This window comes from Callithrix jacchus, chromosome 9, assembly GCF_049354715.1.
Source record: "Callithrix jacchus isolate 240 chromosome 9, calJac240_pri, whole genome shotgun sequence".
Lineage (NCBI taxonomy): Eukaryota > Metazoa > Chordata > Mammalia > Primates > Cebidae > Callithrix > Callithrix jacchus.
Genome location: NC_133510.1, coordinates 51,175,656 through 51,200,940, shown reverse-complemented (window position 1 = coordinate 51,200,940; position 25,285 = coordinate 51,175,656). Strand labels below are relative to the sequence as shown.

The following is a 25,285-nucleotide window of genomic DNA, read 5'->3' as shown; positions in this document are numbered from 1 at the left end:
TATGAAGGATTTAAACAGAATTACTTTCCCTCACATTGGTCATGGAGAGAATTAAGACATTAACTATTGATCCAATGTATACTGCCATTTGATCCCCTAAGTGCTACACAGGACTCGGTTACTCATGGAAAATAGCTCCTGCCAGATCAAACACTCTCAGGGCCAATGTCACAGGATTCTGACTTTACATGTTCTGTTCTGCCTCCTTTCATTTTGCCTCTTGGATTGTCATGAACTTCCTGAGCAAGGAGGCCATCCACCATGCAGCGTGACCTCTTGCTAAGAGAATTGTATTCACTTTGCTCAGGCTCTGGCAAGGACTTTCTTCATGAAGATCTTCAAGTGGAATGGAGGTAGGAACTGTTATCTTTTTCAATCCTCGTCCTATGCATCCACACCTTGGAACAAAAACAGAAAGCTAAACTCTGTAGAGAGGAAAATTGATACCAAATGGTTTCTTGTATATCTGCAACTTTTGGCTCTCGATTGAAAAAGGGGTGTGTGTGTGTGTGATGCACATGTTTATTTCATCCTCATATCTGACAAATAACTTTCTTTGTGAATTGCTTTGTGGACTATTTGGAGGTTAGTGCAGATTAAAATTTTCTAGAGGGCTGGTAGATGTCTTTAAATCTCACAGGCACTGGATCATGTATCCTCTGGTGGCCATGAGCACTAGAAGTTTTAGATAGAAGGTCTCATTTTCGATAAGTTTGAGGAATACTATTTTCAGCCCTCTCTTAAGAGGCATAAAATCCTTCAGTGCTGAAAACACTTGTAATACCTATCATAAAGAATTGTTTAACTTTAACTCAGTGTGTTTCTAATTTATTTGACTAAGGAATTCAAAGTTCTTGCAAGATTCCCCAGACCAGGTGAGACAAAGATTTGCTAACATTCAAAACCTCTGAAAAACAAACACATTCCTGGGCAGCCGGGTGATCTCCCTCCTTCTAATTTATCTGCCTCTATTTTCTATTCTCTATCATCACCAACAGCATCTTTCTAATCCCTCACTCAGATCTTCTCACTCCTCCACTAATTAAACTACAGGTTTTTTTCAATAAACATGCCAAATAGGAGTGGCTCAAACAAGGCTGAAGGTTTTTTCTGATGTGACAGTCTGTATATTTGCAGTCCAGGACCTAAATGGTGACAGCAAAAGAACAGAGGCTCCAGGCTCCTTTCTGTTTTAGTGCTCTGCCATGTGCAGGGTATTTCCCATCCAAATGTTCTAAGATGTCTCACCACTATGTCTATTACAGGCAATGAGAAGGAGGGAAGGGGAAGGGGAGAGAATTTTAGTTCCTTGCAAGACCATCATCTGCAAGCTGTGCTTCTGCTCTCACCCCATTAACTAGAGCTTTACTGCTTGATCACAGCTAGCTGCAAGGGAGGCTAGGAGATGTTGTTTTTGTCAATCTGGTAGCCTTTGCCACATTACAGTTTCTATGTTATAGGAGAGAGAGAGAACATATATTAGGGAATAGCTAACCGTCTCTGCTATACCTATGACCTTCTATTTGGCTCGTACAATGATTTTGTGAAGAATTTTTATCCCAAGTTTTCCACTGAGAAAATTAAAGCTCAGAAAGCTGAAATAATTTTCATATTGTCACCATGTTAAGAATGATTAAGGGTCTGAAATTTTATCTGCTTCCAAGCTAACAAGGGAGCTACCACAATTGCATGGACTCTTGCAGAAGACACAGACTCCTGAGTCAGACACAAAGGACGTTATCACCCATGGCACTGCAAGCAGCATAAGCTCCAATATTCATGTTGGTTCTTCCTGTTCTCCAAATCCTATGGGGCATTAGGGAGTGGCCAAGGTAGATACTGTATACTCAGTCGGTTTGCACCAAAGGTGAGAAACCCCGAGCTTTGGAAACTCCAAGCTTTTAAAGTGGTTATAAGGAAACCTGCCCAACTTTTTCCTTAAAAGGAAACTTTTTTTAGTTTCCTAGTAAAGAAACCTCTCTGCTCAAGAGAGATGCTCTACCTCTAACCTCCAAGAGGTTTACCATTCAAACATCCTTCAATGATAGTCCCAATGGTAGTCTTTGTTGACAAGGCTTGTAGAAACATGAGAGATCCATGGACATTTTTCCCCCAACACACAGATAGTCTATTTTCATTACAATAAAGGCACTTCTTCAAGAAGTCTCCCACATACACTGACCCTACCTCCATGAGGGCAGTTCTCACTTTTTATTGTAATTGTTAACACCTCTGGATTTCCATATTGGAATGTCAATTCCTGGAAGGCAGGGGCCACGGCTCTTGCTTATAGATCCGTAGCACCTAACCCATTACCTGGAATATGGAACATGTTCAACAACTATTGTGAACGCAGTATATAAGATTTACTTAAGAGATAGAACAAATCGGCATGTGTTACATGTTTTGAATCCACTTGAGGTTCTCTTCGCATGGATCCTGGGGTAGGCAGCTAATTTTTATGATTCAGACCTCAAATACCACTCCCCTGACCACTGTATCTAAAATATCATTCTAGATAAGACTAATGACAAGCACTTATCAATACCTGATACTACTCTGCTCGTTTATTTAAGTATCTGACTCCCCTTCCAGAATAGAAACCCTGTGACTTCAAGAACTTGCCTATCTAGTTAATGACTATATTTCTACACTCTAAAATAGAGTCAAGCCTAAAACAGAAGTTTCATAAGTATTTTTGGATGAATAAGTCAATGAGTAAATTCAGCAAACATTCACTAAGTTTATACCATCTGCTAGGAACAAAATATTTTACAGTGTCACAGTGACCCATAAAGAATATTATTACTTTGGGCAACTGAAATAATTCCATATCAGGGCTGAATTAAGCAGCAGCATCACTTTTGTTGGGGCAATGAGCTTCTAGTCCTCATTATAGATATTCCACTGCTGGTCTGAGCTGGGTCCTGAACACTGCCCTTTCCTGGTCTTGCTGGCAAAGGCATCCTGTGCCAGCAGGCAGCTTCATTGCCTTCCTCTCCTCTCCAAGCCCCTTCATAGCCATCCTGCTTATCAGGTACCTGAAGTTCTGGTCAGGTAGCCTCAGAGAGCCCATCTGATTGTTCTATGGGTCCCACACCTCCAAGGACCCCCATGCCCTTCATGTGGTGCTTAATCCTTTGTTTATGCTCATTCTCACCTGGGCAGCAGGTAGCTATCAGACCCTCTCTCACCCTTCTTCCACCTCTATTTGAGCTCCCATAGCAGCCTTGCCCATGAAGTCTTTCCTATGGCTCCACTAATAAATTCAGTTAAGTATTCCAATACTGCTCTGAAACAAAGTAATCCAATTCAGGTGAGTCAATTCGTCTTGCAAGGTGTATCCATACTCATTTTATTCATTATTTACCTACTTCCCAAAATGAAGTGAAGTGGGAAAATGTCAATGTTGAACAACAGAAGTAGTGAAATCCCTTTTGGAGGAAAATCATTACGATTTGTTTAAATGCTGACAAATATTGATGTCAATGGTGAACATGGAGGTGGGGCATGAGGGGAATGACTGGAGGAAAATTACTGGGATATTTTTCAAGCTATCATTGATTCAAAATGAATTATGAGAGTAGAGCTTTGCATGGAAAATTAGATTAAAGACCTAATACTAGAAATAAGTATTAAGCATTTTCTCACTTTTATAGATGAAGAAATTACCTCAAAGAAGCTGAATAATTTGCCCAGAGTCACAAAATAAGCAAATGATGGAGTATTCAAATCCAGGTCTTCTGACTGTCTCCATTACATTGTCTGCCTTAGAGGTTTCTGAAGTATTGATAAGACGGAATCTGGAAGAGCTTGAAACAGAAAATATAAAGCCAGGGCTGAGCTGGAGAAGCAAAGAGGCCCAAGGAATAGCACAGACCCTGACCAGTGGGGTATCTGTATATTTAAGTAACAAATACTACAAAGATTCAAGGTTGAGCATAGACCCAAATGTTTCCATTACTGACATAAAATGTTTAAACAGAAAACAATTTGTGTCTGCTTTATTTTAGAACTATGCCAGTTACAGGAATCACCCAAGTATTAGTTATACATCACTCATGTCAAAGATCCAGTGTCAGAAAAAAAAAGTCTCCAGTAAAGATCCTTGCAACTCAGAAACACTTTCTTCTCAATATTGCTATGAACTAGAGTTAAAGCATTTTTTAAAAAATATGATTTATTCATTCCTCATGATAAACATATACCAAAATATCACATTGTACCTCATAAATACATGAAATTTGTATATGGGTAATTGAAAATAAAATTTCAAAAGAAATACAATGAACCTGAGCCAAACCCCAAGTTAAATGACTTTTTAACAAAACTCAATAGATGCATTTAGTTTGAGCTCATGTTTGCCCATGTCATGAGTAGAGCGTTATTTATGACAACATCCAGAAGAACCATTCTCAGGGGTTGGCTTTATTACAGTACGTTAATTAATTAATTAAATTTTTTTTTTTTTTTGAGACGGAGTTTCGCTCTTGTTACCCAGGCTGGAGTGCAATGGCGCCATCTCGGCTCACCACAACCTCCGCCCCCTGGATTCAGGCAATTCTCCTGCCTCAGCCTCCTGAGTAGCTGGGATTACAGGCACGCGCCACCGTGCCCAGCTAATTTTTTGTAATTTTTAGTAGAGACGGGGTTTCACCATGTTGACCAGGATGGTCTCGATCTGTTGACCTCGTGATCCACCCGCCTCGGCCTCCCAAAGTGCTGGGATTACAGGCTTGAGCCACCGCGCCCGGCCACAGTATGTTAATTTAAATTAACTTGCCACTATTCCCTACAGTCATTCTCTGGTCTTCCCCTGAAGATTTTCACACATACCCTTACCCCCCTTTCCAGAAGAAATACAGGAAATATCTTTACCCTCATCCTATCCTATCTTTAAGATGCCAACTTCTAACTTTGCAGGTAGGAAGGATTAAAACGTAAGGAAAGTAGACCTAACTTGTCATGAAAGTGGAATATCTGGTCAAAGCCCATACCAAATGATAGATAATGTCTATGTTTTCCCACACACCATTTCCTCTTTTTTGCTCTTAAATGGGTTGAGAGATTGTGATAGGTAGTCAGGGAAAAAGTATTTGGGGCCCTGAATGTTCATTATGGTATTTTTGCTACTAGAAAACACATGTCTCAATGGTGAATATTTTGTAAAAGGTACCATTTCAACTTAACTAGACCCTTAAAAATAATAGCAGCTCATCAACACATGGACATAAATACAGGAACAACCAACAGTGGGGCCTACTTGAGAATGAAGGATGGGAGAGGGAGAGGATCAGAAAGAGTAACTATTGGGTACTAGGCTTATTGCCCTGGTGGAAAAATAATCTGTACAACAAACCCCCATGACACAAGTTTACCCATGTAACAAACCTGCACATTTACCCTGAGCCTAAAATAAAAGTTAAAACAAAACAAAAACACTAGAGGCTCATCTACTTCCATTCCTAGTGAAATGTTGAAATTTGTATTCTCTTCTCCCACTTAACGCAAGTCCGGCATAAAGAATCCAGAGTCCACTCTAGCACTGTTGCCATGTATTCTAATAATGCATGTTTAACACCAGCAAAATCATAGAAAGTGTGGTAAAAGACTGTTTGAGAGCCATCCTTCACCTGGTATGAAATGACCATGCTAGATTCTGTTTCACAGCCAAAAGAAAAAAAGAGGATTATTGCACTGTGCATATGGGGTTAACCTTGATTATTCTTATCGAAGAATTTACTCTAAACCTAAACTGATCCAATGAATAAGACTGCAATTAAAACCAAGAAAAAAAAAACCTATAAACGTATTTTCTAGTTATCAGAAAATATCTGAGAAGAAAAATTGACTCCAGAGACATAAATGGCTTAATGGAATAATTAAAATTATAATTAAATAAAACCAAGTCATCCCAGGCCTACTTAGCTCTGTAACTCCCTCCAGGATTATTGTGTCATTAGGGGAGGGAGGATGAAGAAATCACTTTTCAGGATTTCTCAGTGTAAGAGAGTTATCCAGACTTCCAGAACCTGAGAAGAGACCAAGAAGAAATAAATAGCGGGACAGACAAAGCTGACATTACACCCTTGCCCAGTCATTTCTACTTTAACATTGATAGCTGTGTGGCCAAGGAAATTGACTTTGTGTCCTTTATCTTTAATTTCCTCATCTCTAAAATTTCTGGGACAGTAACAACATGAATCACAGAGTTGGTATAAAGATTAAGTGCAACCATGTATAATAAGGGCCATGGGCGTGTTCGGTATTGTATGTTGCTATTAACATGAGGAAGGCATCCAATGGTGTAGAAGGTATTCCAGAACAGCTGAAGATGGTGCAATAGTGAATGCACTGAGCCAGGTGTTAATGGTAGGAGAGTTTCTCGAGAGAGTTGGAATTGCAAACTGGAAAACCCTCCCTGTAAACCGAATGTGGGACTCTGGGAATGAAGGGAGGTGGTGAAGCCTCAAGCAGCTTTCTCTGCCTCCCATTAAGTGCAGACCCCTGAAAGCCTGTCATGGATAAGGAGTGACGCAATAAAAATGGGGAGAAGCCTGGTGAGGAGAGGGATTCCCTTTCCATGGGCTACATAATCTATTCTCCCTGCTTAGAAGGTGACCCAAGGTCAGCCAGGCATGGTGGCTCACACCTGTAATCCCAGCACTTTGGGAGGCTGGGGCAGACAGATCACCTGAGGTCAGGAGTTCAAGACCAGCTTGACCAACATGGTGAAATCCCGTCTCTACTAAAAATACAAAAATTAGCTGGATGTGGTGCTGGGTGCCTGTAATCCCAGATACGTGAGAGGCTGAGGCAGGAGAATTGCTTGAACCCTGAAGGTGGAGGCAGCAGTGAGCTGAGACCATGCCATTGTACTCCAACCTGGGCAACAAGAGCAAGACTCTGTCTCACAACAAAAAAAAGAGGAAGAAGAAAATAAAAAAGACCCAAGGTCTCAGTTTTCTATTTCTTTAAATTATTACTGTTTAAAGACCATTAGTGAAAAACTACCTATTGGGTACTATATACATTACTTGGTGCAATAAAATCCTATACTTCACCACTGTACAATTCACTCATATAACCAAAACCTCTTGTACCCCTAAAGCTATTGAAATATAAAACAAATAAAAATCATTAGCTACCACACTCATTAGGATGGCTAACCACAATTACAGAAAATAGCAAGCGCTGACAAGGATGTGGAGAAACTGGACCCCTCCTACATTGCTGGTAGGAATGTGAAATTGGGCAGCCTCTTTGTAGCACAGGTTGACAATTCCTCAAAAAGTTAAACATGGGGTTTCCATATACCTCAACAATTCTACTCCTAGGCATAAAGCCAAGGGCACTGAAAACAGATTTCCACACAAAACCTTGTACAAGAATGTCCACAGAAGCATTACACATAACAAACCCAAAGTAAAAACAACTCAAATGTCTATCATTGATGAGTAGATAAACAAAACATAGTATATCCATACAGTGGAATAGTATTTAGCCATGGGAATGAAGTACTCACTTTAAAAATATCATGCTAAGTGAAAAAAGCCAGTTACAAAAAGCTGCATGTCGTATGATTCAGTTTACATATGTCCAGAAAAGGCACATCCATAGAGATAGAAAGTAGATTAATGGTTGCCAGGAGCTGGGGAAGGAAGAGGATAGGGATTGGTTGCTAATATGTATGTGACTTCTTTCTGAGGTGATTAAAATGTGGAATTAGATAGTGATTATGGTTGTACAACTGTGAATATATTAAAAATCATGGCTTGTGTACTTTAAAAAGGTGAATTGTGAATTCGATCTCAAAAAAGCATGAGAAAAGAATTAGTACTCGATCTAACAAATTACGTTAAACTGAAGGCAAATAAAAGCCTAGGTTTTACAAATGCTTTCGTGAGCCTACACAAGTCATTCATTGCTCTTTCTTCATTTTCCTCAACTGGAGGAAGGAAAGAAGCACACTTGCCACCTACATTTGTGATAAAAACCGAAGTATATTTTTTAAAAATCTGTTTTTCAGCCAAAGGTGATATACAAATACTAGGTGTCATTATGAAACTGGCAACACTGAACACTGGGTAACTTTAAATAGAGTCACAGTGCAGCAGTTGAGTCAAACATATGCACTGGTGTTCATTCCTCACAGCAACTGAGTGGCCCATTTGATGTACCATGGCTCTGAGTGGGTCATCCATGGGGGCAAAACTTGGGAGACAGACAGACAGACAGACACACGCGTGCGTGCACACACATGAGGGATCTGTGGGGATCGCTCCCGCGTGAGGCCCCTGGGAAATGGGCCTCACCATATGGTGAGCTTGAGCCCAGACACAGATCCCTGTTTGGGGGAGTCGAGCTGAGGGAAAGCAAGAACCAAGAGAGGGACTATGTTATTCTAAATAATCAACAGTCATTACTTTATGGATATGAGGACTTGGGAGGCATTGTGTCTACTTTCGGCTTCTTATGGTTTATTGCTTGATTGTGTTCATTTTGGACCCTTGTTACCTTCATTGTAAAATATTAACTTAAGTATTTACACTTGGTAACTTACTTACCATAACTTACTGGGTGTAACTGTAACTTACCATAGCTTACAGGGCGTGACTGTAATCTACTTACCTTGACCTATTGGAAGTAACCTACTTACAGGGCGTAGCCTACTTACTGCGCTTAACTTACTTACTGGGTGTAACTTGCTTACTGTAACTTAAGTACGTTAATCTGGTGTAAACAACTTTAACTTCAAAAAAGTATATAATGAAACACATTGCAAAAATAAAATTGCTGCATGAGCATAGCGCATGTAGCCCTCCAGACCTCGCCTTTTCTGTCTCCTTTTTTTCCTGCGCGCGCTCTCTTCCAGGTTTGGGACCCTCTTGCTGGACGAGATTCCCGGGCTCGCGTTCAGTTCATAACACACACACACACACACACACACACACACACACACACACACACAGTTTTGAGATTTAAGCCCTAGGTGATTCCTCTAGTTATCACAATGTCCTGAATATTGAGTTCTATTTTCAAAATAGTCCACAAAATTGTCAACTCTGATGATCCTTTTAAAAAATAACAGGACATTCTTCATCACACCTGAAGAATGGTCCTTAAGAAGTACTGTTCACATCCCTTTGTATGTAATCAAAAAGATCTTGAGTCTCTTTCTTCAGATTTCTTTTAAGGAGGTAGATAGACTCTGGAATGTGGAAAGGGTAACTGTCCCATTTTCTTGATGGCAAATGTTGTTAGTTTAACCTTCTATGGAAAGGAAGGGCAATCTAGAAAGTGCAGTGAATTCTCAGTTTCAAACAGCCATTGCAAACTATGACTGCCTACCCTTCACTTATTGTAAACAAATGCATTTCTAACAAAATAATCTCTCTGCTCCTCACTTGTGATTTACACAAATGAGTTTAGGATATACCCAGTGTAGAAGCCAAAGCAGGTAGACAGAGCCCCTGTCTACTCCCCCCACATTCTTTCTTTGTCCCTTGCTGCTGAGCAGGTGCACAGGGGAGAGGGTGAGAGCACTTTCATATGGTGGAGAAGCACACACCTTCTTCCTGCACCCCCTCAGAGCCACCAGCCAAAGGAGAGATAAAGCTGAATTGCATGTTGCACTGAATGGCCGTGGATCTAGTGACTCATCTCTCCACTCCAGTCCTTCACTCCCTTCAACACAGCTAAAGAAGGGAAAATGAAAAAGAGGCAAAGACTGATATGGAAATTTAAACATAATAAAGGATTTGTGTCTTTAGGGAAACTCTTTCTCTTCCCACATTTTCCTCTTATCTCATAGAAGAAGGAATCTCCATCATGACTCTCAGAAACACCGTGAAGGAAAAATCCATCTCTATCCCTCTTTACCTGCTCTTCCTTAAGGAAGTGGAAATGATTAATAATCTGATTGGTTAATTGGCCTCAAATCAGGAGACTGGATTCTGCTGCTAACTGGGATAGCTGGAAGCAAATGGGGGCTAGGTTTGACAAATGCTGGATGCCTATGTTCAGTGATAGTAGACATCATTGGTGGAAGGCTTCCAACATTCATGCAACAAGCAGACCAAGCACTGGGTTTACCAGTTGGAGATGAGAAGCTACGAGGCAAGCAAAAACCAGCAGCCAAGGGTAGGAGGAGAGAGAAGAGGGAAAGGGGCAGGGTGGAGCTATACTAGATTACATGACTTGTATATAGTTTTTAACAGACTAGCTTCAGCTGGATTGAACAGAAAAACCAAGTAACTGGCTTAAAAACAGTTCCTTTCCTTCTCCCAAAGTAAGTTTGAAGATAGGTAAGCCAGGACGTGTCATGTTCTCCACAATCATCAGGGAGTGAGAATCTTCTGTTTTCCACTCTACCTACTTGGCCTGTAGCTTTTGTTTACAAGGTCACTTCAAGGTTGAAAGATGGCCACAAGAGCTCTAGACATGGCACCATGGCTTGGGGCAATAGGAAAATAGAAGGCCAAAGCAAGGGCACACCTCCCAGCTGAATCAAAGTTATCCTGGGAACCCCACCCATCAACTTCTGCTTGCATCTCATAGGCCACTTCCAGCTGCAAGGTAGGTTGGGATGTGTAGTCTTATCTGGACACAGTGGTGGCCTGAATAAAATCATATGATATCACAGTGCATTAGTAAGGAAGAAGTGGAGAATGGCTGATGAGTTCCAGGGACCAAATTAACCACATCTGCTCCTATGGGATGCAGAGAAGTTAAGACTCACTCCATAGTACATTCATGAGAGATTAAAAGAATTGGCAAAATTTTCTTTCTTTGTAATTTAAAAGTGAGTAGAAAATTGAGGGTCTGAATAAATTAAGACCATTATCTCATTACAAATACACACACACACACACACACACACCTCTGCAAAAGTAGACCTACTTTTCATGGACAAATGCAAAGAAAAGAAAAAGATTAGAGACGAAAAAGCTTTCTTCTACAGCTCTATCTTCCAATAAAACACTGTGGAGTGTGTGTGTATGTAAGAGGGAAGGAGACAGAGAAACGGAGTGTTGGTACTATTTTATTCAGAGAAAGTCTTCATCTTTCTATGTACTTTTACATGTATCAATACAATCTAACCCTACTGAGTACCCATTATAAAAATTAATCACCCAGGTTAGGACACAGTTTGCTCCTCTGCAGAGACTTTCCCAAAGAACAGACCTGGGGAGGGCAGCATTTCCTCTTTCCTCTTAGGGTCCTATCACTAAGTTAATGGTCAGAATTCATGCTGTGAAGTGAACAGCCCATCACAGTCTGAGGCATTACCATGGAGGATGAGCTTTAGGAAACAATGGGATAAAGACAGACCAGACAGGACAGACTGTCCAGAATACTGCGCAGAAAAATTCCCACCACTTCTGCCAGCTCCTGAACTGCCTGTGTAGCGGGATTTCTGCTGTTACACAATCAGCTGGTTTATCTTGTCTGCATGGCATGTTGAGAGAAGGCTGTTTAGGGGCCGGCTAAGTCAGCTTCTTTGGCTGCTGAAATAGCAGCTTTCATAAAAATACAAAAACTAGTATTAAAGCTTGGTCTGTATGTTGTCTTTTTTAGAAAAATGATGGATCATATTATAAACAAGGAACAGAAAATGTTTCTGGGAGAAAATATAATAGAGAAGTTGTCCTGGCACCTTTTGAAGAAGGTAATAGAACTGTCTCCTGACCTTTGTTTCAGAATTGCTTTGTAATTCTGTTAAGATAGACACACTAAATTGTCATTACTGGAAGTACACACACACACACGCACGCACACAGGCACAGGCACAAACTGACCCATTTAAAAATAAGCAAATACAAGCACCAGAAAGTTTGATTACAGGTTCATGATGGAGATGGATGTTTATTTTTTTAATTACACAAATGCTTATATTTGTCTAACAACAATTTCATTTGAAAAGCCAGTGGATAAAATTTCAGGTTGTATTTATTACTCCCATTGGTTTTTGAAAAGAGTTCATTCAACCTAGGTGTTTTGAGAGTATCAGTTTTGAACTCAGGGTTCTCAATCTTGAAAGCATAGGGTAAAAGTCCTGCTTTCATGTACTTAAATGTTCTCAGAGACTATAAGTGCCTACATAAATTTGAAAAAACAAAATATACAGTACCACCAGTTATTGTTAATACTATATGCAAATCTACTTACAAAACTCTGTCTTACAAATATTTTAACAATGTTCTATAACTAGTCGTTATCCTTTGAGGTGCCCAAGAAAGGAAAAGGAAATCCATCCACCTTGTGCCAGTCAGTAACAACCACAACAGACCAGCTGGTGTTGTTTCCAATGTCCTTATAGCTAAGGATCAGAAATTTTGTGACATTAATTTCCGGGATCATTTCAGGATTGAATAAGACTGACTCATCTCAGATCCTGATGCTCTCTTAATTCTTTGGTCAGCAGGAATTAGACCTACCAAGCTTTATCTTGGTCATACCCAACATTGTCCCAATTATAGGATCATGTTTGATAGACGTTTCCTTCTCTGTACTTGGCTAAATCCCCACTGCCCATTTGCAAAAGAAATGGTTTATGCAAGTTGATTACTTTTAAGAACTATCCCACCTCTAAGCTGCTCAAGGGAACTCAGCAACACCAACTAAGAGGCTTGGTGAGTGCTAAGGGTTTAGAGCTGCCCATTGTTTGCTTTCCGATACAGGAATGTCAGGAAGAAGCTGAGGGGTGGATGAAGGTGAAAGAGATTATCAGTAACAGAAAGCCAGCTCTTTCCTTCTTCCCTGGAAATTGAGTTACTAGCAGCCAGTTCAAAGCAGACGTGTGAAAAAATCACCATGTATTTTTATTTTAATGGAAATGATTTAATAGTTGTCTTGCAGGAAACATGTTTTAAAAATTGATCTTTCTGGGGCGGAGAGAAACTGGCCATACTAAATGGGCCATGAGCAGGAGGTCAGCCGACTTATGGTTTTACCACTGACTAGACGTGTGACCCTGATTGAGTTTAGACTTTCTAAACCCTAAGTTTTCTTATCTCTAAAGTGGGAGTCTTGCTGGCATTACAGTTTTTGAAAAAACTGATCTACATGCAGCTCTAGAACTCAGTAGAATGCTTAATCACTTTTCCTTTTCTCCCCTTGAGGTGATTATCCATTAGTAGATCAGAAGGTAAGATTAGTAACTATAGCATATAGAGGCCAAATTCTACCTCTGATTTCTCCAATTGCTTAGATAATGGTTTTAAGCCCGATGCACATGGAATCTTTTTTAAAAGCACATTGCCTCTCCATTCCAGGAGGTTGATATTCTGTAAGTTTGGCAAGGGATCTGTATTTTAACAACTGTGTTGATAATTTCCAAGTATGCCCAAGTTTGAAACCTGCTTTGGTTAAGGACATGTCAATATGAGAAAATAGTCATTTTGATTTACTCTAATAACTTTATCATTTAGATTAAAAGATGTATCCAATTTGTTAATAAAAGTTCTAAATCTAGGTTTTTAAAACTCTAGGTAAACATTGCCTGAATCCCTTAGTGCTTTGATTTAGCTAAACCATCAAGTAAGTAGAAACTGTAAACCCTTCCAACTGCGAAGATGGTTAAATTCTAGTTAAAATCTTATGCCTCTCTGGGAAACCTCCCTGTAAATATCGTTTTTTCTGGAACTCATCAAGTCTTCTTTTGGGTTCCTGGCCAGTAGCCAACTGTATTTAGATATTTTTTAATCCATGGCCACACCAATTGTGAGCTTCTTGGGGGGCAGTAATGTTTCTATCTCCTCCCTCCTTCAATAAAGCATCAAGCACACAGTAAACCTGAATAATGTGTGCTGAATTTCACTGTTATAGGTTTCCTAAAGTGATTTACCACTTATTTTAGAAAAGTATAGACACACAGAAGATTTATATAGAATTACTGGTAACATTTTAAATATTTGTTTGAATTTGGAAGTACGTTAAACTCTTTAAGAAAAGATGTTTCCTAATCTCAAGTCATTTCTCTCAGGAAAGAAAAATGCAGTAATTTGCCTAAAAGCTTAGCCTTAATTTAGGTGTTGATTTAGCATCTCCTCTAAATACAATTTCCCTTCTCTGCTGTGGAACTGTTTTTAAAAGGATTGGCAATGGGCGAATGAATAAACAACTCCTTTTGCAAACATTTGAAGACTCCATCCAAATACATACACACACACAACATAAAATCTCTTTCCACATCAATTTAGTCAGCCCTTAATTTTGCTTTCTAAGCATACAATATTATAAAACACAAAGCACACCGACCAGTTTAACTCCTGCCGAAATGACATGAGAAGATTCTACTGAAATGTTTATGGAAACTGGTAATTGTGTGCTGAATTTTCTATAGGCTACATCACTAGAAGACCTATAATTGGCAACAGCAGCAAATGTTCAACAGTCACTTTCCTCAACTTGTCCCTGTCCTTAGGGAGCTCACAGTATGTGGTGAAGACAGATACATGAACCATTAATTACCTCGTAAGGCCAAAAAACAAAAAAGGGCACACGGAAGAATATGCAGCTGTGTTCTGGGAATGAGGCAAAAAGAACTGCCTGGGGCCACATTTGACAACTAGAAAACATTTGATCTGTCTTGAAGGATGAATAGGAGTTCGGCCAAAGATATTCCACTAAGAATAGGTATTATGTTTATCCAGCTTGCTTTTCAGGTAGTTGAGGTTAAAACAGGCTCTTAAAAAAAGTTTAACAATAAAATATATGAATTGAGGAAGGATTGGGGATAGGAGAGTAGATCTCAGTAGACGCGAACAACCCAGCCAGTACGTTTAGACCACATAAAATCCAGTTATGCTCATGAAAATGCAGACAGCAGGATGTCCAACTTAATAGGAGAGGAAGAAAAGGAAGGGCATATAAAACAGAAAGGATTTATTCATTTTCCCCAGTAAAGGCTAAGCCCCTTCATAGGCTCTTAATTCATGAACTTTCAATTCATATTCCAGGTACTCATCCTGCTATTCTAAAATAGCTGTTGCAGATAACAGGATTTTATGTAGGCCACATGACCTTAATTTTTATTTCTGCCTCATTCAGCTCAATGTCTGCTCAAATTTGTTGGTCATAAATCGGGTATCTAATTAGATTACTTAGCGACACCTAGTGACAGAGATCGGAACCAAGCGCTATTTTTATGCAGTAGTGTGTGCCTCTGTTACTGTCATGCTTTAGCTTAAGACAGCCCTCCTTATTCCAAGTTCTCTTTTTTTTTTTGAGACGGAGTTTCACGCTTGTTACCCAGGCTGGAGTGCAGTGGCGCTATCTCGGCTCACCGCAACCTCCGCCTCCTGGGTTCAGGCAATTCTCCTGCCTCAGCCTCCTGAGTAGCTGGGATTACAGGCACGTGCCACCATGCCCAGCTAATTTTTTGTATTTTTTTTAGTAGAGACAGGGTTTCACCATGTTGACCAGGATGGTCTCGATCTGTTGACCTCGTGATCCACCCACCTCGGCCTCCCAAAGTTCTGGGATTACAGGCTTGAGCCACTGCGCCCGGCCCCAAGTTCTCTTTTCAACCCGTTTCATCCCAATGATACTAAAGCAAACCCATGCCCAGTTGGCCTGAAAAACAACTGATTAGAGAGAAGTGAGAGAGAGAAGAACAAGGGATTGAGGAAGCCTCTGAGGGGACTGAGGGAGTGGGCTGGAATCGCAGAGGAGACAAGATCAGCAATGAGGGCTTCTATTTTTATGTATTTATTTGACTGTGTTCATATCAAGAAATGCAAAGATAGGCAAGACCACCTTAAAGCAGAAGTAGCCATGAGAACCAGAAGCTGTCTAAAGAACGGCTCAGTTAATATTTTGTTTCTGTGTTTTTCACTCGTATTTGAAAGGGCAGAATAAACATGTTTATGATTTTGAAATCTAAGATACATCCAAATTGAAATGTTTTTAAACAAAAGATAGTTCTTACTGTCATAAATTATAAAATGCCTTTCTCACTTTGCAATTCCTGTTCTTGCATCCCTGTCTATTCATCTTTTCATATCAATTTGTTTTCCCCACTAAATGGATCTATTCAGATGGAGTCATTACTGAGTTGGCATTGCTCTAAAAATAAGCTGATGATTTTCTGTCCACGTTATGTGCTGTCAAAAAAATCAGCCAAAGAAAAAAGCAAAATAAACATAGTAATTAACACATTAATTTAAAAATCAAAATATAACAAAAATATTAGAAGACAGTGTGCGTCATGTGACAGTTTTAAATGAGGTGAAGGTGCTGATTCTAGGCAAAACTCATCCAGGGATTCAGAGGGAATCACACAAGCAAGCACTGCTACACGTCTTTGAGAAAATACAGAGAACACGAAGAACACCAAAGGACTGAATCTGAAAACAGAGTTTTAAGAATGGAAACAAGTGAGCCCTCAACTGTAAGCACATAGTCACAGCCAATTAAGCAGCAGCCTTTCACTGCTGTCTGTGGTCCCTCTTTGCCAACAGTGGGGTTCACACCCTACTAGTTGAGATCCTTTAGGGCTCTGGGCCTATTGAAACTTTAACTGAAACATAAGGAATGACTTGCTCCTTGGAGGTGGAATCCACAGATGATGTTATACACAATAGCCCTGATTCTGGGGCCCAAGTCCCCAGTGGGCTCCGCTGCTCCCAGGCTGCAGACATGGCACTGGCCCATGAGTCTCCCTATTTTCTCCCCAACCCAGTTCTCCATTATGATTTATTGTACTTGTACAGACATTGATAAAGATTTCTATCATCCCATTGCATTGTAATGATTTATTGTCATGTCTGTTTTTCTTCTGTTAAACTATGATTTTCATGGGTGGAGTCATGCTATGTAGTCTTTGACTACCAGCTGAGCCTAATTGCTAATTAAATGTTAACTGAGCATCTAGTATACACTGCATACTGAAGTGGGCTTTGGGGATACAAGGAAGAAGATATACATCCTGGCCTGAAACTACTTAAAATCTGGTGGAAAATACAAGGAAGACAGTACTTCATTTTGGTATGTTTTATAAGTGCCAAGACGGGTAACACAGAGTAATGCCACTGGATTTACAGTTTGTGAAAGAGTGTGGGAAGGCTTCCTGTAGGAGGAGGGGCTGAGAAAGGAGCAGTGGAAGGACATTCTGAGCAGCACAAAGCCTCAAAGACATAAACTAGCACAACATATGTTCTCACATGAGATATGGTGGTTTGCCTGTCATTGATCCCTTCCCCTACAAACCCATTCTCCACATTGTTCCCAGAGTAGTCTTATCAACTCACAGATATGCAATATGAAGATCTTTCCATGATCAAGTTTGTTTGATCCCTCCCAATTACCTGCAGAAAAAAAATCCAGCTTCTTAACCTAACCTGTAAATCCCATCTCACCTCACTCAACCTAGGTGCCTACTGGGGCACAGTGCAGTACACTGTACAAAATATTTTTGGATGAACAAATAAATGAATAAAAGTTGAATAAATGGCTTATGAATTGGAAACAGGAAGAAAATAGCAAGAATACAAGAAGATTATTCCATTTTTATAGGCCATAATCTTCCCACGTTCCATCCTCATACGGCTTTATCAGGTGGCTGAAAAGCATTAGGGTAACAAAGGGTCAAAACATTAATGAATAAAAGTACATTTTAGGCTATTTCTTTCTTTGCAACTCACTTTAATTTGGAAATGGCTTTGAGTGTCTGAAATGTGATTCATACTTTATACTTTTAAGCTTCCATTCCTTCAGTACTTACTGGACACCATAATATCCTAGGCATTTTTCATGCATTTATCTTAGTAAAAATCCATAAATAAGAAATGAAGGAGGCTCTATGGAAACCTCATTTTCCTGAGAAAAAGATGAACATTTAGAGGTTAAGGAACTGACAGAATGTCACAGTCGATAACTGGTGGAGTAAACTTTGAACCCAGCATTGTCTAACTGTAGCATCCATGTTCTACAATATTCTGTGTGCTGAAGAGACCAACTTGATCTAAGCCTCACATAGATCAGGAGGAGGAGGACACTAAGGCTGTTTAGTTATGACACGAGGACTTGCCCCCAAAAGAGCAGCAACCAGAATTCTAATGTCTACTATTGTAAGCCCAGGCTCCATTCAAACCAGCATCAGTATTTATATTCAGGAGAATCCAATGCAGCAGCTGGGGTGCAGAATGGGAGGCAATTCAAATATAAGCAGTCTTCAAGGACATACTAGTACTTGGATCATGATTTCAAAGGACATGGCTATGTGAAATTGTGTCTCCACAGTGAACTGGGAATATGAAACCCAAGGTTGGAGACACAGGAATAGACAGGGAACCAGCACTACCTTCCCTATACATCGTCATGCCAACTTGGAATTCAAGGAACTGCAATAGACAGAAGATCAGTAGGAGAGTCCAGTCCTTGTAGGCACCAAGTACACAGGGGCTGGTAGAAGGCCAACTTAGTGGGTATCTTGGTGTTGCCATTTGAATGGGTTTCCCAAAATTCATATGGTAAAACTTAATCAACAATGTGATTGTATGAAAAAGTAGGGGGGTGAATGAGTCATGAAAATAGAGCCCTCATGAATGGGATTAAGGACCTTAAAAAAAAAGATTTGAGGGAGCTACCTCTTCCCTTTTGCCTTCCACTTTCCAACATGTGAAAGACTCAGCAGTCAAGGCACCATCTTGGAAGGAGAGACTGGGCCTTCAACAGAAAACTAACTTGCCAGTGCCTCTATTTTAGACTTTCCCACCTCCAGAGCTGTGAGAAATAAATACCTACTATTTATACATTATCTAGTTTGTGGTATTCTCTTCTAGTGGCACAAGCAGATTGAGACACAAGGTGAGCCAAAGTGATTCCAAGACACCAAGACACCAAGCCTATGGCAACAAAACTAATACTAACTTCCACCTGTTGAAGTGTGGCATCTACTGGTTTCCATGCTGATAATGTAGTCCAGAAGGATGGGATGGGGCTGAGTCAGGTTACAGTGAAGGATTCAGTATCTATGGCCGAAAGGGCTGAGGAAGGCAGAGAATGACAGGAAACATTCTTGGCGTTAGGCCAGGATCTCCTCCCACCCCTAAAAAGCCCATGAAACATGACAGTGAGATTTCACTTTCAGACAGTGGGTGTGGGAGGTACTCTGGGGAGAAGAGAACTATTCCATGGTACCCTTAAGTAAGATCTATGTAAAAGGTCCTTATTTTTGAAGACCCTTTGTTACTTGTATTTTCAACAAATGGGACTGAAACCCTGTCATATTAGCATCATATAGTACCATAGCCAGAAGCTACAAACTATGAACTGTCTGTCATTTTTATGAGCAAACATCACAATTACTTTAAAAAAAAAAGAATAATTTTCATTCCTTGGAAAACTTTGTAAAAACATTATCAATAAGATGAGAAGATTCAGAACACATTTATTTGTATGCAGCACATCACCGAGGACAGAGATATTTGTTAAAATGAAATATACCTGTAAACAAATCTGAGAGTTTATAGGTAGTCAACTCCATTTTGTAAGGTATGCAGCCCATACTGTCTTTCTGAATAGATTTTTTGTGATAACCAAAAAGGTCCGATTTTAGCTCAAAAGATGTTAATACATTTTTAAAAGGCTTGAAATGGGCCAAATTATAATTACATACATTTAAATAGCAGAATAATTAATTGGCTTCACAAAAATACTAATGAAATAATACCGTAGGACTATCTATGAAGAGAAGAAATGTTTGACTGATGACTTGAAACGGGGGAAATGGATATTTTGGATAAGCTTTACCCTGAAAGATAACATATTAATTTCTGGTTCTACACAAAGACTGGTGTAACACACATCCTATCCTATTCTACAGAATGCTTTGGTACAACTTCAATAAATCCTTATACTTTAATGTGAGCTATAAATCCATGTTGGTTGCATTTTGCTTTTTAAAACAATGAAGTCAGGGGTAAAAACAGACCCCTCAACTCTTACATCGTGTATTCACAATTATGTCTTCTGAAACCATGCAAGTTCGCAGCACCAATGATTGACATTAACAATTATTCTTATATTTGAGCAGCAAATTCCAAAACAGATGCTATGCAATTTCTGATTAGTATAATTGCTAAAATTCAAAGCTCAATTGCATTGATATAAAATTCAAAATCTCCATGTATTTATATAACATTAATATATAATGTACTTTCTTTAGCTTCTGAAAGAGATAACCCTCTGTCGAAGAATATATTGCAGTTTTCCTTATGCAAAATTAGTTTGAATGTAGGTTCTCAGTCTGAAAAACATTGAATTTTAATTAATGACTGAATTTTAACGTAAGAAAGGACCCTGGAGATCACTTAGTCTAACCTACTCTTTTCAGACACGACAAATGAGGCCAGTAAAGGGAAAATAACTCATTCAAGGTCACACAGTACCCGGGGCTAGACCCGAGCAATCTCAACAGCAAGATATCTTGCAAGCTATCTTTCCAAACTTTTCTGGTTTTATTTAGTCTTATTAATTATATTTAAAAACATCAGGCACATAGCAATATGATAAACATAGACTTTTACTCCAATATTAAAGTCAGAACATTAAAATGATTTCTGAGAGTTTAACTTCCTGCATTTTATTGAGAACACAGTCAACAGTAAATTATGACTAGCTATTGTGATTATCCTCAAATACATAAATTACCTTAATGTATTATACTGGATAGCATAAATTTCACATTTTAGGTATGTACACTGTAGCAGATTTTATTTATATTATGCTTACCTATAAAGGATTATAAGCAGATCACAAATTTGACCTCTAATTCAATATTTTTTGTATTAATTAAAAATAAACTGGTAATTAGATATCAAGTAATAAAATTTTAACTCAAAATCAGTTTGTATCCTTTACTTTTCTGAATGCCCCAGGACAGATACATCATTCATTCTTCTTGAGATTTCCAGATATGCATACTCCTTGCATCTAGCACATACCATAAACTTGTAAACCGCATTTGAGGGTAGAAGAACAAAAATCAGATGTATATTAACATTTAACAGTCCGACCTTCAACTGGTATCTTTTTTAAAAATACTGGACAAATAGTAATATTTTATTAATTTTTTGGTCAAAAGGTTGATATTTTCAAATTGCATAATATAAATAATTAAATATTAAAATAAAAACATATTACATTATATTTAATTTATAAACATATTACATTTATATTTAATTGGTATTATATTTAATACCAATCTGTAAATCCTCTTGCCGGCAAAAGATAACATATTTTATTTCCTCAAAATGGAATCTGACCTGTGCTGTCTTTTACCATGGAGTTACTTTGAATGAAAACTTGCTTGGCTGAATGACAACCTGCAGGGGAAATATTTTGTCACCATCAACATTAGAAATAGCCATAAAATTTATAAAATCAATATATAAATAAACTTTTTTTTTGAGATGGAGTCCTGCTCTGTCACCTAGGCTGGAGTGTGGTGGCACAATCTCAGCTCACTGCAACCTCTGCTTCCTGGGTTCAAGCAATTCTCCCACCTCAGCCTCCCACGTAGCTGGGATTACAGGCACATGCCACCACACCCATCTAATTTTTGTATTTTTACTAGAGACCTATTGTCCAGGCTGATCTCAAACTCCTGACCTCAAGTGAACTGCCCACCTTGACCTCCCAAAGTGCTGGGATTACAGGTGTGAGTGAGCCACCATGGCCAGCCATAAATATACTATGAAATTCATCAAATAGGATGGTTTATAGATTGATGAGGGAATCACGGATGCATAGATATGTGGTAGTACAAGTAAAGTAAAATGTTCATAGCAGGATTGAGATGGTGGCTACATCGATGTTTACTCTATAATTCTTTTAACTGTGCTGTACGTTTTAAAATTTTCATACTATGTTGGAAAAAAGAATCAATGGGAAATAAAATAGCATTCATGGGACTTCTTCAAAATTATTTATCAGATATTGTCTACAGTTTAAATAAAAATCAAGGATGGCTTTAAGAAATCTCATAATCCTGAAAATAAGTCAACACAGAATGACCTTTTATGAAAAAGAAAAGGGGAGATTTATTTTAAAATCTCAAAACAATTCAGGTAAAGTATATCTTGAGGTAATTCAGATAATATGTATAATATCTGAAATATTTTGAGATGATACATATTTACCTGAATTGAGATTTTATATATATATTTACCTAAATTCTTTTGAAACTTGATCTATATATGTGTATACATTTGTTTGTATGAACAAATGTACTAGAAGCTGCAGGGAATGAAGAGGAGTTAGAGAATAAGTAAAATAAACCATGAAAGATTGTAAATATTTAAATAGGTCTGAGGGATAATGTTTGATCATTTTAGATTATAAAAACCACCAAAAAAATTTCTTCCTGAAATATGTTGAAGAAAACCCAGGATGGATTGTTAACTATGACACATGCAAGATATTGGTACCAATATCATGTTCATGTGTGGTATGAAGATCTACACATTCCTTGTTACTACAAGAATAGTCTGTTAGGGTCAGGGGGACTTAATATGGATTCACTCTTCTGGCAATGAATCAGAACCACTGGTGAGGCTCTAAAAATATAGAAACCCTGAAAGGTTTACCCTTCTAAGAATCTGATGCCATAAGACTGAAATGAGACTTGGACATCTGAATTGTTTTTTGGGGGGGCAGGGGGTGCAACAGAGTCTCACTCTATTGCCCAGGCTGGAGTGCAGTGGTGCAATCTTGGCTCATTGCAACATCTACATCTGGGGTTCAAGAGATTCTCCTGTCTCAGCCTCCCTAGTAGCTGGGACTACAGGCACACACCATCATGGCTGGCTTTTTGTAGTTTTAGTAGAGACAGGGTTTCACCATGTGAGCCAGGATGGTCTCGATCTCCTGACCTCATGATCCACCTGCCTCAGTCTCCTGGGCTGCTAGACTTATAGGCGTGAGCCACCACACCCAGCCAAATTGTTAATGTTAGAGGAGATTGCCATGCCATGCACAGCTGGTTTCAAGTACAATTTCCTTACCTCTTCAGATGCAGACAGCAAATTATTTCTTAGTCATTAGATGAGCAGACCTCTAAATTTCTCTTTAAATGATTAGTCCTTGCTATGTTTGCCTCCCATTTTGTTCAGCTCTGTTCTCTTAGATGAAGGATGTTATTTTCCCCAAGGTCCCAATAAACCGTCATTTCACACTGAAGGAAAATACATTTATAAGCTCTAATTGTAACCTTTTTTATTTTTTCAAAAGACTTGAAATAGAGAAAAGGAAGTTAGTCTATCAGGGTTTGCAAAGAGACCTGGCAGAGAATACAAAGAGGAGAAGGGTAATGCTGATTCAGAAAACCCTGTAGTACACTTATGTCTTTTATCATGTGAAGAACCACAGATTTCAGGTAGAATGTCATCAGCTAGTCAGGTCCAGTATAATAGAGGGTGATCATGACTTCCACCACGCCTGGGAGAGTACTGATTTGTGACTGCTGTCCCAGCATCATTATTAACAAGCTCTCTTTCACTCTTTAAGGTATCCTGGACTTTAGACAATACATTCTATGGTCGCCATAAGGTTAAGAAAGAGTGTTTTGCACCTGGCGTGGTGGCTCACGCCTGTAATCCCAGAACCTTGGGAGGCTGAAGCAGGCAGATCACCTGAGGTCAAGAGTTCAACACCAGCCTGGCCAACCTAGTAAAACTCCGTCTCTACTAAAAACACCAAAATTAGCCAGGCATTGTGGTATGCAACTGTAATCCCAGCTCCTCAGGAAGCTGAGGCAGGAGAATCACTTGAACCCAGGAGGCAGAGGTTGCAGTGAGCTGAGATCAGGGACCGCACTCTAGTCTGGGAAACAGAACAAAATTTCATCTCAAAAAAAGGACTGTTATGGAGATCAGATTATAGATTTGGCAAGTTTCTTAACCTTACTGAGCCTTTGTACCTTTGACAGTGAATTGTTAATGTTAACTCGAAGGTGGTTGTGAGGGTTAAATTAAATGATCAAGGTGAAGTGCCTGGTCAAAAGTCTAGCTCCCCGTGAAGGCTCAGCCATCAGTCGTTAATACCAGGATGTGTGGTGCAGGCTTGGAAGCCAGTCTGCCTGGATGTAAATGAAGATACTATCTATCACTTCTCAGCAGTGTGACTTGGAACAATTTTCTTGTCTTCTCTAGGCTATTTCTCAGCTTCTTCTCCATGAAATGGATATAAGGAGAGTCCTTCCACACAGTGTGTGCTGCAAGGATTAAATGAATCAGAATATACAGAGGGCTTCGAATAATACCTGGCACATAATATTCAATAAATGTAATATATTATGATCATCCAATAAACTTAGATTTTAAAATTAGTTTTATTAGTGGAGAAAAGACTAGCAGACAACCTACTGTGTACAAAATGACATCTGACTTCATATGAAAGTATTTCTATAGTATAAAAATACTGACAGTAAAACTAAGACTCACAAAATGTTGGCTTCCATTTTGACCTTTGCCATTTTACCATTCTGTTATTTCACTTTCATGAATTATAGCTATTTTTGCTCTTTTTTGTTTTGGCATGAGTGGTCAGAACCTGTTCTAGTTTGTTCTCTTGCTGTCATTACTGTCTTAACTTCCATTCTGGGTAAGTGGGACCACAAAATTAGACTGAGGCATGACCTTGGGGCTGCCTTCTTGATAAGATGAAGGGCTGGGGAGAACCAAAAGAGCATGGACCATGTGTTAAACAAGACAATTTGCCCAGAAGCTACAGAATAGGAAAACACTTCTGTTTCCACCGCAGATTCCAGTTTAAAGGAGCTAGAAGGTAGCAAAATAAGTACCAGGTTCAGGGTGGTAGGGAGGAGGAGGCTGATAAGTTTGTATGAAAACCTCCAAACTATAAGTTTATATCTAATGTTTCCATCCCTTGATATAAGTAAAAGAAGATGGTAGGCTAACAGCACAGAATGAAGTAGTGCTAATTTATTCATACATGTGTATCTTTGCAGGGTCAAGCAGAAAACTAATAAAATTAAACATGGTATCTAATCTGAATGTTTGTGTCCTCCCCAAATTTTCTATTGGGAAACCTAATCACCAATGTGATTGTGTTCAGAGCTGAGAAGCCATTGGGAAGTGATTAGATCATGAGCGTGGAGACTTTGTGAATGGAATTAGCGCCCTTAAATAGAGGCCCCAGAGAACTGCGCTGTCCCTTCCACCATGTTAGGACAAAGGGAGAAGACACCATCTATGAAGCAGGAAATGAGCCCTCCACAGACAACAAATCTGCTGGTGCTTTGACCTTGGACCTCCCA

At 39.2% G+C, this 25,285-nt stretch overlaps 1 long non-coding RNA gene across 1 annotated transcript in view; it reads left to right on the top strand.

Annotated features, from left to right (window-relative positions):
• The first annotated feature begins 205 nt into the window (after positions 1-205).
• Positions 206-25,285, top strand: part of LOC103795303 (uncharacterized) — a 41,410-nt gene continuing 16,330 nt past the window's right edge. The window contains exons 1-2 of the long non-coding RNA XR_622844.4: positions 206-353; positions 3,226-3,338. This is a non-coding gene — a long non-coding RNA (uncharacterized LOC103795303). The remainder of the gene's footprint in view (positions 354-3,225; positions 3,339-25,285) is intronic.